This window comes from Camellia sinensis, chromosome 3 (assembly GCF_055761805.1).
Source record: "Camellia sinensis isolate YWXY chromosome 3, ASM5576180v1, whole genome shotgun sequence".
NCBI lineage: Eukaryota > Viridiplantae > Streptophyta > Magnoliopsida > Ericales > Theaceae > Camellia > Camellia sinensis.
Genome location: NC_138963.1, coordinates 201,591,228 through 201,604,727, shown reverse-complemented (window position 1 = coordinate 201,604,727; position 13,500 = coordinate 201,591,228). Strand labels below are relative to the sequence as shown.

Below are 13,500 nucleotides of genomic sequence, written 5' to 3'. Positions count from 1 at the left end.
TGTGGCCGACTAAGATATGCGGCATCCAGAACGTACAAGACGGGGGCGAGTATAACATGTACCGATTACCTAAATGTGTACTCGGCCTATCTGCGTCCACTTTTATCCGCCTTCCACACTTAAAATAGCTATAAAAAAAATCACTATAAAAAAATCAACTAAATTAGTCACTTTTCAAAACAACCCTCACTTTCGAAATAAAATTTGAGATAAATTTTCATTGTCGATAGAATTTTTGCCTCCAAGAAGCCCCTTTTGACTCATTCAAACCCACTGTTTGGATCAATAGTCCTTTCGACTAGACATTCAACGCATATTAACAATATATTCATGGCATGGAGCCAGTTCACACACTGTTAAATGGAGAAATACACTGTTCATGGAGCTGATGATCTGTACTATATATATTTACCACCACCATCCCACAACATCTACAACACTTAAAGAAATTCATATGCAGAATCATCACTTCATGGCTACGCCAATTTTGATCCTTATTATCCCATTGGTCCTGTTATTCCCATCCTTTTCATTTTCAACACCATACATATATAGCATGAGTGAAGGATCATCTCTCTCAGTGGAGAAGCCGGATAATGTTTTGATTTCACCAAATGGTGTATTCTCGGCAGGCTTCTACTCTATCGGCTTCAATGCTTATTGCTTTGCTATTTGGTACCGTGAACCATTGTATGATGGGAGTCACACCACAGTCTGGATGGCCAACCGAGACCAACCCATTAATGGAAGACTATCCAAGCTCACCCTCCTTAAAAATGGCAATATCATCTTGACAGATACCAGGCAATTCAATGTTTGAGCCACTAAAATGAAGTCAGTATCTTCAGTGCAACTGCTATTGAATGACACTGGTAACTTCTTCTTACATCGGAGGGTGTAATTCTTTGGCAAAGTTTTCAGTCACCAACCGATACGCTTCTTTCCTACCAACCACTAACCAGAAACACAAAGCTTGTGTCATCTCGAAGCCAAACCAATTATTCTTCTGGTTTCTACAAGCTCTTTTTCGACGACGAAAACATCTTCCGTCTTGTCTATGATGGCCTTGACCTATCCCGCTTGTATTGGCCGGACCCATGGCTAAACAACTGGAATGCTGGAGGTCTAGTTACAATTGTAACAAAATTATTGTAGTCAACTCATTGGGCCATTTCAAATCAACTGTTGATTTTTAATTCACAGTTGTAGATTTTGGAATTAAGATTCAGAGAAGATTAACCATGAATCGCGATGGCAACATTCGAATGTACAGCCTAGACGAGAAAAACAAAATTTGGAACGTGACTTGGCAAGCTAAATCTCAACCATGCAAGATCCATGGTATCTACGGACCCAACAGTTTGTGTATTTATGTTCTCCATGAGAAATCTGGTCGGAGATGCTCTTGTATACCAAGGTACAAGATTAAAAATGAGACAAACCAATCTCTCGGATGTAAGCCAGATTTCAATGTCTCTTGCAACGATAGTGAGGTTGGTTTGTTCCAACTTCCTTATGTTGAATTTTATGGCTATGATATTAGGTTTGATAGCAATTATACCTCAAGAGGTGTGTGAATGAATGCTTACAAAGATGCAACTGCTATGGGTTTCAATACAGATTTAAGTAGGGTAATGGTTTTTACAACTGTTATCGCAAGGCACTATTTTTCAATGGATATCTGTTGGCTTCTTTTTCCTACGAAGGAAAATATCATAAATGCGAGCGTGCCAGCAAGGATTGAAAAATCCTTACAGATTAAATTCAAGCCAATTATCAAGCGATTGTGTTGACGGTTCTTTTGCCTCAACGAAAAGGACTTCAAATTTGCCAAGTGTAGCGAAAAGAAAAAGTAAAAGAAGAAAAAGGGACGGAGAAAGATGATTGAGTGAACAATCAAAGTAATAAATATTTACCTCTACTCCTATGCTTCGAAAAGAAAGTGCATAAAATGCTTCGAAATGGAAATGCTGAAAATAAATGCTTCGAAATATAAATCTATATTAAACTACTCCTAAGATAAGGAAAATGACAAGAAATATTGAAATCAATTGTCTTTGATTTAAGTTCTCCATCTTTTACAATGTAGCCATTAATGGCTATTTATAGAAGAAAAAATACAGCAATAACTACTTAGTAACTACCCATTTCTTCCATCTTCATTCTTGTCTTGCCATGTGTCCTTCCACGCATCTACTTTGTCCTCCCACTCATCCACTTTGTCCTTCATATTCTCCATTATCTCTATAACTTCTTTTAACTTCCAAATGAATAAGAGGATGCCACGTGTCCTGCAATTATATAAATAATAAATAATAATAAAAATTGCAGATTTATGGTGCTAACATTACCCCCTGCGGCCCTTAAAAATGATGTTTATTTGAATTTTTGAAGGGCCGAACCAAGCACATGACTAACCTAAGCAGCAAAGTGCTTCGAATGGTGTAACAACACCAATAAAGTGCTTCGAATGAGTATGAAATTATGACTAGATGACTCGAATTATTACTAGTAACAAGCTTCGAAAGTGATATAAAGGACCAAAATCATTCTTCGAAGGTCGATGGAACCGACAAAAGACGAATTACATCCTCAAAAATACTCGACAAAGCTTCGAAGGTTCACAACCACCATTATTATTTCTTCGAAGCTGTTGTTGATGCAAGATAGAGTGCTTCGAAGCTTACAAAATTATGGCAATACGGCTTTCGAAGCAACTTATGGCAAAACGGCTTTCGAAGCTGTTTTTGGCCAACCATTGTGGTTTATTCAAAACTTATATGTTCTGGTTCACACATAATTAATGAAAATATTAATTTTGTGTTTCGAACCAATTATTAATTCTTCGAAGACACCAAAACTGTTGTTCTTCGAGCCAACTTATGATGCCAAAAACAGGCATTATTCGACAACTAATTAATTGTCATTTTACATATATTTGAAGAGATGTACACATTTCGAAAGTTTTCAAAGTTTTATACAGTTTCGAAGGTGAAGTAATCAACCTTCGAAACAACTCTTGATGTTTCGAATGTATCTTCAAAGCTTTATACAGCTTCGAATGTGAAGTAATCAACCTTCGAAACAACTCTTGATGCTTCGAATGTATCTTCGATGCTTTGATTGTGTACATACAAACAACTGGCCATCAATTTGAAAAGTTAAGCCATTCTCAACCATTTATTTAAATGCACAGGCTTTTTCTAGCCAAGTTCATGCATTTTAAATGGTCATCCCTTGTTCTTAGTGCTTCGAACTCATAAGAACAATTTGTTAATTTTATTAGCCACATCATCATAATTATATTTTGATGTGAACCACAAATCCAAAAAGGATTTTGAACACCAAAAGTCATGGTATAGTGTGACCATGAAAATTTATACTTTTTGACATTTTGAAAAATATCAAAAATTTTGAATTCATGAACAGTGGCTTGTTCATTATTCTTGACCATGTTTGTTTTAAAAACATGACTTTTGCTGAATAGGTTTTCATAATTATTTGGCAAAGTGGGTTGTTTTTCCATGTTAGCCATTAATGGCTTATGAAAATCACCCATAGATATATTATTTTCATGACTTGACTCTCTAAAATTTGGTTTTTGGACCCCTCGAGTCATACATGGAACATCATTCTTAGCCAAATTTGGCTCAAGAACATGCTCTTTCGTTGTGTTAATTTCATAATTCGGCTCTTTTAAAACGAACTCTTGAACCCCCCGAGCCATTGATGAAATCAATTCTTTTCTTTTGCTATTTTTAACCATGGAAAAATTCAGAAAAAATTCAACAATTCCGACCATTAAAGCCTCAGTTAAAGACTTGGTAGTGAGAGTTGATAACTCATCATTCCATTGGCGAATTTCCATATCAAGTTGATGAATTTCTCCAATTAAATGGTGTCTTTTTTCTTCCACCAAATAATATTGCAAGGGATGAAAGTTTATTTCATCAAGAAAATGGATCTCTTCTTGAAGATCCAAAATTTCTCTTTCACGCCAATATATTTCATATTGACAAGTTCGAATGGCGAAATCCAAATCGTTTGTCATTTCTTACACTTAGCTGTCCCACCGGGCGTGCCAAAAAATGTTGGCTTATTTTTCCTACGAAGGAAAATATCATAAATGCGAGCGTGCCAGCAAGGATTGAAAAATCCTTACAGATTAAATTCAAGCCAATTATCAAGCGATTGTGTTGACGGTTCTTTTGCCTCAACGAAGAGGACTTCAAATTTGCCAAGTGTAGCGAAAAGAAAAAGTAAAAGAAGAAGAAGGGACGGAGAAAGATGATTGAGTGAACAATCAAAGTAATAAATATTTACCTCTACTCCTATACTTCGAAAAGAAAGTGCATAAAATGCTTCGAAATGGAAATGCTGAAAATAAATGCTTCGAAATATAAATCTATGTTAAACTACTCCTAAGATAAGGAAAATGACAAGAAATATTGAAATCAATTGTCTTTGATTTATGTTCTCCATCTTTTACAATGTAGCCATTAATGGCTATTTATAGAAGAAAAAATACAGCAATAACTACTTAGTAACTACCCATTTCTTCCATCTTCATTCTTGTCTTGCCATGTGTCCTTCCACGCATCCACTTTGTCCTCCCACTCATCCACTTTGTCCTTCATATTCTCCATTATCTCTATAACTTCTTTTAACTTCCAAATGAATAAGAGGATGCCACGTGTCCTGCAATTATATAAATAATAAATAATAATAAAAATTGCAGATTTATGGTGCTAACAATATCGTACACCAAGTTTTTCAGATCCTGTGTACATAAAATTGCCGAAAGCCTCAATCCCATTTTATGCCAAGCATGTTCAAGGATTTAACTCAAATTACTCTCACCCACTTAGTTTGTAGCTCAACAGAAGTTACAAGAAATCCAAAGAAAATGGGTCATTGCAGTTCATGGTTTGGTTTGCCAGTGCTATTGGAGGAGTTGAGATTATTTGTATTTGTTTGGTGTTGTACTTATTGTATAGAAACTGTCAAAATTCAAGTGCAACTACACAAAGTTACCTTCTAGTCGCGACTGGCCTTAGAAAATTCACCTACAATGAGCTAAAGAAAGCAACGCATAAACTTGGTGAAGAGATTAGAAAATAAAGTGGTGGCATGGTGTACAAGGGTGTATTGTCTAATCGTCGAGTTGCAGCAATCAAGCGGCTCAATGAAGCTAACCAAGGAGAAGATGAATTCTTGGCCGAGGTAAGCACCATTGGAAGAGTTAACCACATGAACTTGATAGAGGTATGGAGATATTGCGTGGACGGGAAACACCGGCTTTTGGTGTACGAGTACATGGAGCGCGGGTCCTTGGCAGAAAATCTTACTTCTAACACCCTCGATTGGGAGAAAAGGTTTCATATCGCGGTAGGCTCCGCAAAAGGTCTGGTTTATTTGCACAATGAGTGCTTAGAGTGGGTTCTCCACTATGATGTGAAGCCTCAGAATATTCTCTTAGACTCCAATTACCAGCCAAAGGTTGTAGATTTCTGTCTCTCAAAGCTATTGAACAGAGGTAATGGACATAACTCAAGCTTCTCCAAAGTAAGAGGAGCAAGAGGTTACGTGGCTCCTGAGTGGATTTTCAATTTCCGAATCACGTCCAAAGTTGATGTTTACAGCTACAGAGTGGTGGTGTTGGAGATGGTCACCGCTGATGATAGTTCCTCACACCTCTGACAATTCAGGGGAGATGGAACAAAGGGGCCTAGTTAAGTGGGTGACAGAGGAAATGAATGAAAATGTTTCGAAGGAATTGTGGCTTGAAGAGATTATAGATCCAATGACGAAGGATAGATATGACGCAAGTAAGATGGAAATATTAGTTGAAGTGGCATTACAGTGTGTAGACGAAAACAAAGATGCAAGACCAACCATGAGTCAAGTAGTAGAGAGGCTTTTGCTCCACGAGGCAGGTAATTATTAGCAAAATAAAAGGCCTCAGCAAAATAAATAAATAATATAAAGATTATTAGCAAAGGCCAAATTGAAGTTTCTCTAAATGTAACAAGCAACAATCATGCCCCCCCCTCAGCATGGCAAAGGAGAAGGCTACTTAGTTGCCTACTTTTTAGATTGTGTGAGGTTTTCATACTTTTTTTCATGGTTCTGGATCTTTTGTCCGAAAATTATATCATCCCATCCCAATCTATTTATAGCATTTAAATCATATTGTTCTCAATTATCATGTTAAAAAGTTATTGACAAATGAGTGATTTTGTGGATTTAGGAATGTAAGAAAGTAAAAACATTTCTACAAGACTCCTCTAAATACCTCTTTGTATATGAGGAAAATGCTAAAAATAACCTTAAAATTTGTTGTTAGTGTTGTGTAAAGAATGAATAAAAATAAGTAAAAGTGTTTGGATATTGTTAGCCAAAATCTGGTTTGGATCAAATCAACAGGGAAGATTCGACAGGAGAAATCGATTTTCACAAACAACAAACAGATCAAGCAATTGTAGTTGATGTCCTATGCCTTGACAAATTCAAGGACTTCTTTAAAGGTTGTAATGTAAAAAAACAAATACAAACAAACTGAAATTCGATTGAAAAACACTAAAACTTGTCACTTAATTATAAGAATCAAATTACAAGTCCAGATAGTGTCACAATCGATAGGGATAAACAAGGTTACAAACAGTTACAGATGAACTACTCCTAAGTACAAAAACTATTCCTAAATAAGTCACACTACTCCTAGATTTCACATGAGTTGTGAATTTGATTGAAAGTCTTCTCCTCTTCAAATTTTCAACTTTTATATGGTTTCACTAGCCATTCGATACTGCCACGTGTCCACTTGTCGGCTCCCACATCTGCCTATAATCTGCAGCTGCTGCAACTATGTTGAACTTTCTTTCCTTCTAAGATTGCCAAGTGTCACATCCTTAATCTTCTTTCTTGGGCCACTAATTTCATGCCCTTGACTCTTAAACCTCTTATGCACATGTCCATACCCTTATCAACAGAAAATTTCAAATTTATGGTGCCAACAGACATATTTGGAGTGTTTGGGGAAGTTGGTTCTTTTTTGTTTTTTGTGGGTTAAAAATGTGAGAAATGACGTGACCCAAAATGGGTTAAAAGCCAAAAGCTGACTTTTAACCAGCTTCCCAAAGTGCCCCAAAATATGTATTAAGATTATAAATATTTTGGTATTATATGGTTCTTATTGTTATCATTAACAAGACCCTATATATATATATATATGTATATAAAATTTTCCAACACATTAAAATACACGTATTTTTCAATTTTAAAAAGTTAAAATTATCATGTAATAGAATAATTGGAGTTAGAGAGTCCAAACAAGGACTATTCTAAATTGAAGGAATATAAATATTAAAGATCCATAAGTTCATTCACAATTATGTGTCGTCAAAGTTGAATCTAAATGATTAAGTGTGGCTAAAATTGACATCTATCATATTATACTATTATAAATTAAATTGAATTTTTTTTTAAAGGTCTCAAATATTTTCCATAAACCAAATATCTTATCATAACGGGCATTGTCATGACTATCCTCATTGCACAAAAGATTCTCCACTCTCTTATGTTTTCTTCCACTCATTGCATACAAGAAAAATTTACTTGAAGATGATAACACTACAAGAAAAAGCACTTTCCGTGACGAACATGTTTGGTCGCGAAAAGTACCATATTTGGTCGCTAAAACCTTTTCGCGACCAAAATATGTTGGTCGCTAAAGCCTCGTCACAGATAGTTTTCTGCAACCAAAAAGTCTTTGGTCGCTAAAAGTGACCATTCGCGACCAACTTTTTTGGTCGCGAAAAGTCCAATTCATATTAGCCAAAAGTAAACTTTTAGCGACCAAAGATAAGTTGGTTGCCAAAAGTAAACTTTTAACGACCAAAGATAAGTTGGTCGCCAAAAGTCAACGCCTTAACCCAAAAAAAATAATTCTTTTGTGCTCCCTGGGACTTGAACTCCTGACCCAAGGAGTCACCATGCACCGAATCCACTCTGCCACTCTGCCAATAACATACTTCTTGTTCATATTTGACAAAAAAAATATATAACCCATAAAAATTGGGTTATGTATTATTTTATAAAACTTTTAATGCCTAAATAGAAAAATAGTATGTAATTATTGTAGTATCATTTTTTTTTAAATTTATCCCGCCATAACTTTCCGCGACCAACTTTTTTCTTTTGGTCGCCAAAGGGTAATCTTCCGCGACAAAAAAAGCCTCTGGTCGCCAATAGTAGACTTTTCGCAACCAACTTTTTTTTTTGGTCGCCAAAAGGTGATCTTCCGCGACCAAAAAAGCCTTTGGTCGCCAATAGCATACTTTCCGCGACCAACTTTTTTTTTGGTCGCCAAAGGGTAATCTTCCGCGACCAAAAAAGCCTTTGGTCGCCAATAGCATACTTTCTGCGACCAACTTTTTTTTTGGTCGCCAAAGGGTAATCTTCCGCGACCAAAAAAGCCTTTGGTCGCCAATAGTATACTTTCCGCGACCAACTTTTTTTTTTGGTCGCCAAAGGGTATACTTTCCGTGACCAACTTTTTTTTTGGTCGCCAAAAGGTGATCTTCCGCGACCAAAAAAGTCTTTGGTCACCAATAATATACTTTCCGCGACCAACTTTTTTTTTTTGGTCACCAAAAGGTGATTTTCCGCGACCAAAAAATTGTGGTCGCCAAAAGTTAAATTTTAGTCGCAGAAAGTGGACTATTTGCGACCAAAAAAAATAGGTGGTCGCCAAAAGTGTTTTTTCTTGTAGTGTAATGTTGAGACAATTTGATGAAAAAAAAAATATATATATATATATATATTAAGAAGAAGGGAATTTCTAATAAGAAGATCATCGTAAAACTCAAAACATTCATACTATTTTTTTAGAATTGTTAATTTTTAAATAATAAAAAGTTTTCTATTGGTTAGTTTTTATTGAATTATTTAAAAAAAATAATTAATCCATTTATATACCTTGATTTATGACTTTCAAATGGAAAACATACTAATCCATTTCAAAATTTAAATTTGAAATGGATAAGAGATTTTTAAAATATTTTAAAAATAAAATATTAGTTTGACTCTAATTCAAATTTCTTATATCTTATCCAAAGATATTTCACAAAACATTAAACCTATAAATCTCAAAATCCAATTTCTATGACCATATGAAATTGGGCAAAAAGATTGGAGAAGAGAAGGAATCATGCAATGGAATTAAACATGTGATTTGACCAATTATCTAAGATTTTTCGCATCTTCTATAAATAAATAAAAAAGAAAAAAAAAAGAAACAAATGTTTGAAATCTTATATTGTATTTTTTTCTCTCTCTCTCTCTCTCTTTTTCTTTTACAGATTTTTTTTTTCCTAAGTTACTTGTTGAAATTATAATAATGTAATAGATGTGATTGTGCCTCTAAAATCTATTGTTCATTTTGTTAAATAATTTACAAGTACAACATACCCGAAAAAATAGCAATGGCAATAAAGGCCTAAAGACAAACACAAAGAGCAATGTTTTGCAATGCAATTGGAGTTCACACAATTTTTTTTGAGGAAAATTTTGCCAATTGAGAAAGTATTTGAAACACATTCATGAGTTTGAATGAAGTTTTTGTTCGATCTCTTTTATTTTTCATTGTATTTTTTCTTCAATTATATTAATTTATGTGTTCCATTTTGTTGTAATATATAAGAGGACACTAGATTAAATCCAAATATAATTAAACTTAATTATATAACTCTATAACATTTTCGCTTACATTTTTATTTTTTTATTTGAGATCTTCATGGGTTTAAATTTGTTTCTTTGTACATATGAAGTGAGTACACTAATTAAGCAGGTTTTTAAATGACAAGTTTCTCTTTTGCAGTAAAAAGTTCTCTACACAAAGGAGCATTTCAAGTGAATAGATCTCAAATTTCTTAATAAATATACAAATCAACTATTTTATTTTCAACTCATAATAGTCGTTTTATATATATATATATATATAACGAAAAATAATGGACCCATTTGAACAACAAAAACTCAGGATACATATTTTTTACTTCATCATTATTTAATAGTTAATTTCAATTACGTTATTGTGTAATTTTTAAACATTACTTCAATAAAAGTTTGATTAATATCTTATAAGCAAAATTATTATTCAACTATGTTGTGTTGAAATTATAAGCACATTACATATTTATAATCAAAATTTTACAACTTAATTTAAATAAATATATTTTATGTATTTAGACAAAAATCATAGGTAAATTTTTTTTTTTTTTTCTATGATTGTTGAATTTTATATTCACATGCATAACAAGTGTCATTTCCAGATAAAGATTTAAGTCATTCACGTTCTATGCTTAAGATCTTATCATTTAAAATGAATGATAATATTATCATATAACACAAAGTAAAAATAAAACTAACTAAGATTTTTTTTTTTAAAAAGTGATATTTTTTTATTATTTAATAGCTTCATAATACAAAAATTGCTGAAGTCTATAGGTTATTGATACAAAACCAAATTAAAATGAATTATTATATTATCATATAACACAAAGTAAAAATAAAACTAACTAAGATTTAAAATAAAAAAATAATAAATAATAAAAAGTGATGCTGTCTTTTTTTTTTTTTTTTGTAGCTTCAGAATACAAGAATTATTAAAATCTATAGGTTATTCATACCCAAAAAAAAAAATTAAGAAATTAAAAGGCGATCCATTGATTTTTTTTTTTTTAATTAAGTAGCTTTAGAATACAAAAATTGTCAATTAAGGAAAATTATTTATAAGTCCTATTTGGAAGACTTATTTAATGTGAAGTTCTATGAATATTCTTTTAGAGTTTAAAGTCCTATTTAAATAGGAATGTGTTCCATAAGGTTGTATGAGTTGTAAATGAATGATATCAGTGTACTATTATACCCCTAATTTGTTTCTATATTGTACCTTATTTTATGTCACGCCCTCAAAATAGACCCATTATATATATATATACAACTGACATGCATTATTTAAAGAAAACAATTTATTAATTCATTCATCAGAGTATTACTAAATAAAAGCATTACATGTAACATCGAATAAAATGCCCTACAGGCTTACATCTTTCCAAGCCAACACTTGGATACAAAATATGAGTTCTAACTCAAATACAAATAAAGCCCTTGGCTTGATTGTTTATCAAATGAAAACAAACAATTAAAGATAGTCTTCACAATCCAAATCCTTCCAAGCTAAGTCCTGGGAGGTAGCTTATCACCTGGACCTGAAAATGATGTTCCCATAAAGGGTGAGCCACAGCCCAGTAGAAATATACTAAACCAAATATAAGCATTGAATAAAGCAATAGCATTCAATAGATGGTTAACCAAGATAATCAATTTCAACATTTTACAGTCTCATAACTCTAATGTCAATGACACGTTCCACTTTCCAACATTATCAATATGGCTCAGAACCCGGCCAAACTTACAGCAGTGCATTATAAACATCATATTCACCTTCTTCCTATGCCAACAAACAAATGAGACTCAAGCTCAAATCAAAACACTTCATACTTCCAGATTGATACACATTTTAGTGCTGTATCAATAAAAACACTTCTATATAAATAGGCACACATAAAAGTGATGCTAATGGAGTCCATCCCCTATCTCCTCCCAAACAAAATCCGGTTTAGAGGTCCATCCCCTATCTTCCCCTAAACCGTGGAGTACATCCCCTATCTCCTCCCACACAAAACAATGTATGCAAATGCAATGCTCAATCAATACACGTATTTTCTGTATCAATGCAATAGTCAAACTTAATGACTTAACCAATGTGATTAGTTTCAGTTATTCCTAATCCACATGCAATGTCTACAATAATCACGACTATCCTCCACCGATAGCCCAAAACAGTTATTTCTAGACTGGAAATAAATATATCAACAATTCAATGGGCGAGTGATTTACATTATCCAACTACACCATTTAAGCAATAAATTTCCCAATTTCAAGAATTTAACCAAATTCCCCAATTCCCTTAAATTAATTATACAAATTAATTAATTTAAACAACTAGGGTTTTTTCCCAAAATCACCAAAGTACCCCAACATATCAAAATACTAAAACTTAGAACAAAACTTATAAGATGGAGTAGGAAATCCCTACCTCGAAGAAATAGCCCCAAAAGAGAAAATGGAGATGAAAGCCCAAACTCAAAAATGCTCCAAACTACCAACAATTCAGATTAAATGGAAGCCCTCGACCCACTCTATCTTTTTAATAAAGAATCTAAGGTAGAAACTCACTCTAAGTAGATCAATCCTAAGAGAGAAGATGCGTAGAGGGAGAGAGAACGCGTACCTAGGGTTTTGGAATCTGAAAGGGAATGAAAGACTGATCTAAAACACGTTGCTGCCTATTTAAACCTGACAGGCTCGCTCGAGCGAAGAATTGGTCGCTCGAGCGACCAGACACAGAAAATATACGCTCGAGCCAAGAAAACCTTGCTCGAGCCAACAACCCAAAAGCTCGCTCGAGCGAAAGAAAACTCGATCGAGCGAAGAACCCAAGCCCTCAGGTCTGTAACCAGACTCACGCTCGAGCGAAGGAACTATTGCTCGAGCGAAGAACGAACTAACTCGCTCGAGCGAAGAAAAGCTCGCTCGAGCCAAGAATGCAAAGCTACAGGTCCAAACCAGACGCAAACTCTCGCTCGAGCTACCAAACCCCGGCTCGAGCGAAGAACCAAAACAACATCTCGCTCGAGCGACAAACTCCTCGCTCGAGCGAAGATCCAAAATTCTGGACAGCAACACTTGGTTTCTAAACCCCACCAACCTGAAACAGACTTGCCCAAACACATCCTATAATTCCAAATGAGAAAATAAGGGACAACAACAACAACAATTGTACAATGACAGAATCTACGGAACCTAAGTCCGGATACAATAATCAAACGGGAAAAGACCGGGGTCGCTATATTTTATCATTCATCATATCACATTTGGGAAGGCTTTTAGGAAAGACAAGTCTACAGGCAATGATCGTGCGAGTTTTTTTGGCCTTGATCGCGAGATTCCAATGCATTACAAAATGTTGCTTAAATGGATGTGGATATGGTCGATGACATGATGAAGTTCGAGGGTTGTGTGTTGATTCCTTTAACAAATTTCGACTCCAATTGGTTAAGGGGAAGAGGTATATATATAATTTTTTTTGTTGAAGTGTCGATTGTTCATCTTTAATAAGGCATTGACAATCTATTACACTCATTGATAGGCACACTTTGGCCAATGTTCTAATTGAATGCATGTATTTGACATTGTGATGGTTGATACATTTTGATATGTTCGATGTGTGGGTGGTGTACATGGGTTCAAGGGTTGGGTTGGAGGTATTTGATTTTGGTTATTAATTGGATGTCGAATGTGAACCACGTCGTAGGATGGCAATTGTACATTGGGACCTGGATGATCGTGTTACGATATATGTTACATTTAGTG

At 34.3% G+C, this 13,500-nt stretch overlaps 1 pseudogene; it reads left to right on the top strand.

The window, feature by feature from the left end:
* Positions 1-472: 472 nt before the first annotated feature.
* On the top strand, positions 473-6,067 carry LOC114321149 (putative receptor protein kinase ZmPK1; annotated as a pseudogene).
* The last annotated feature ends 7,433 nt before the right edge of the window (positions 6,068-13,500 follow it).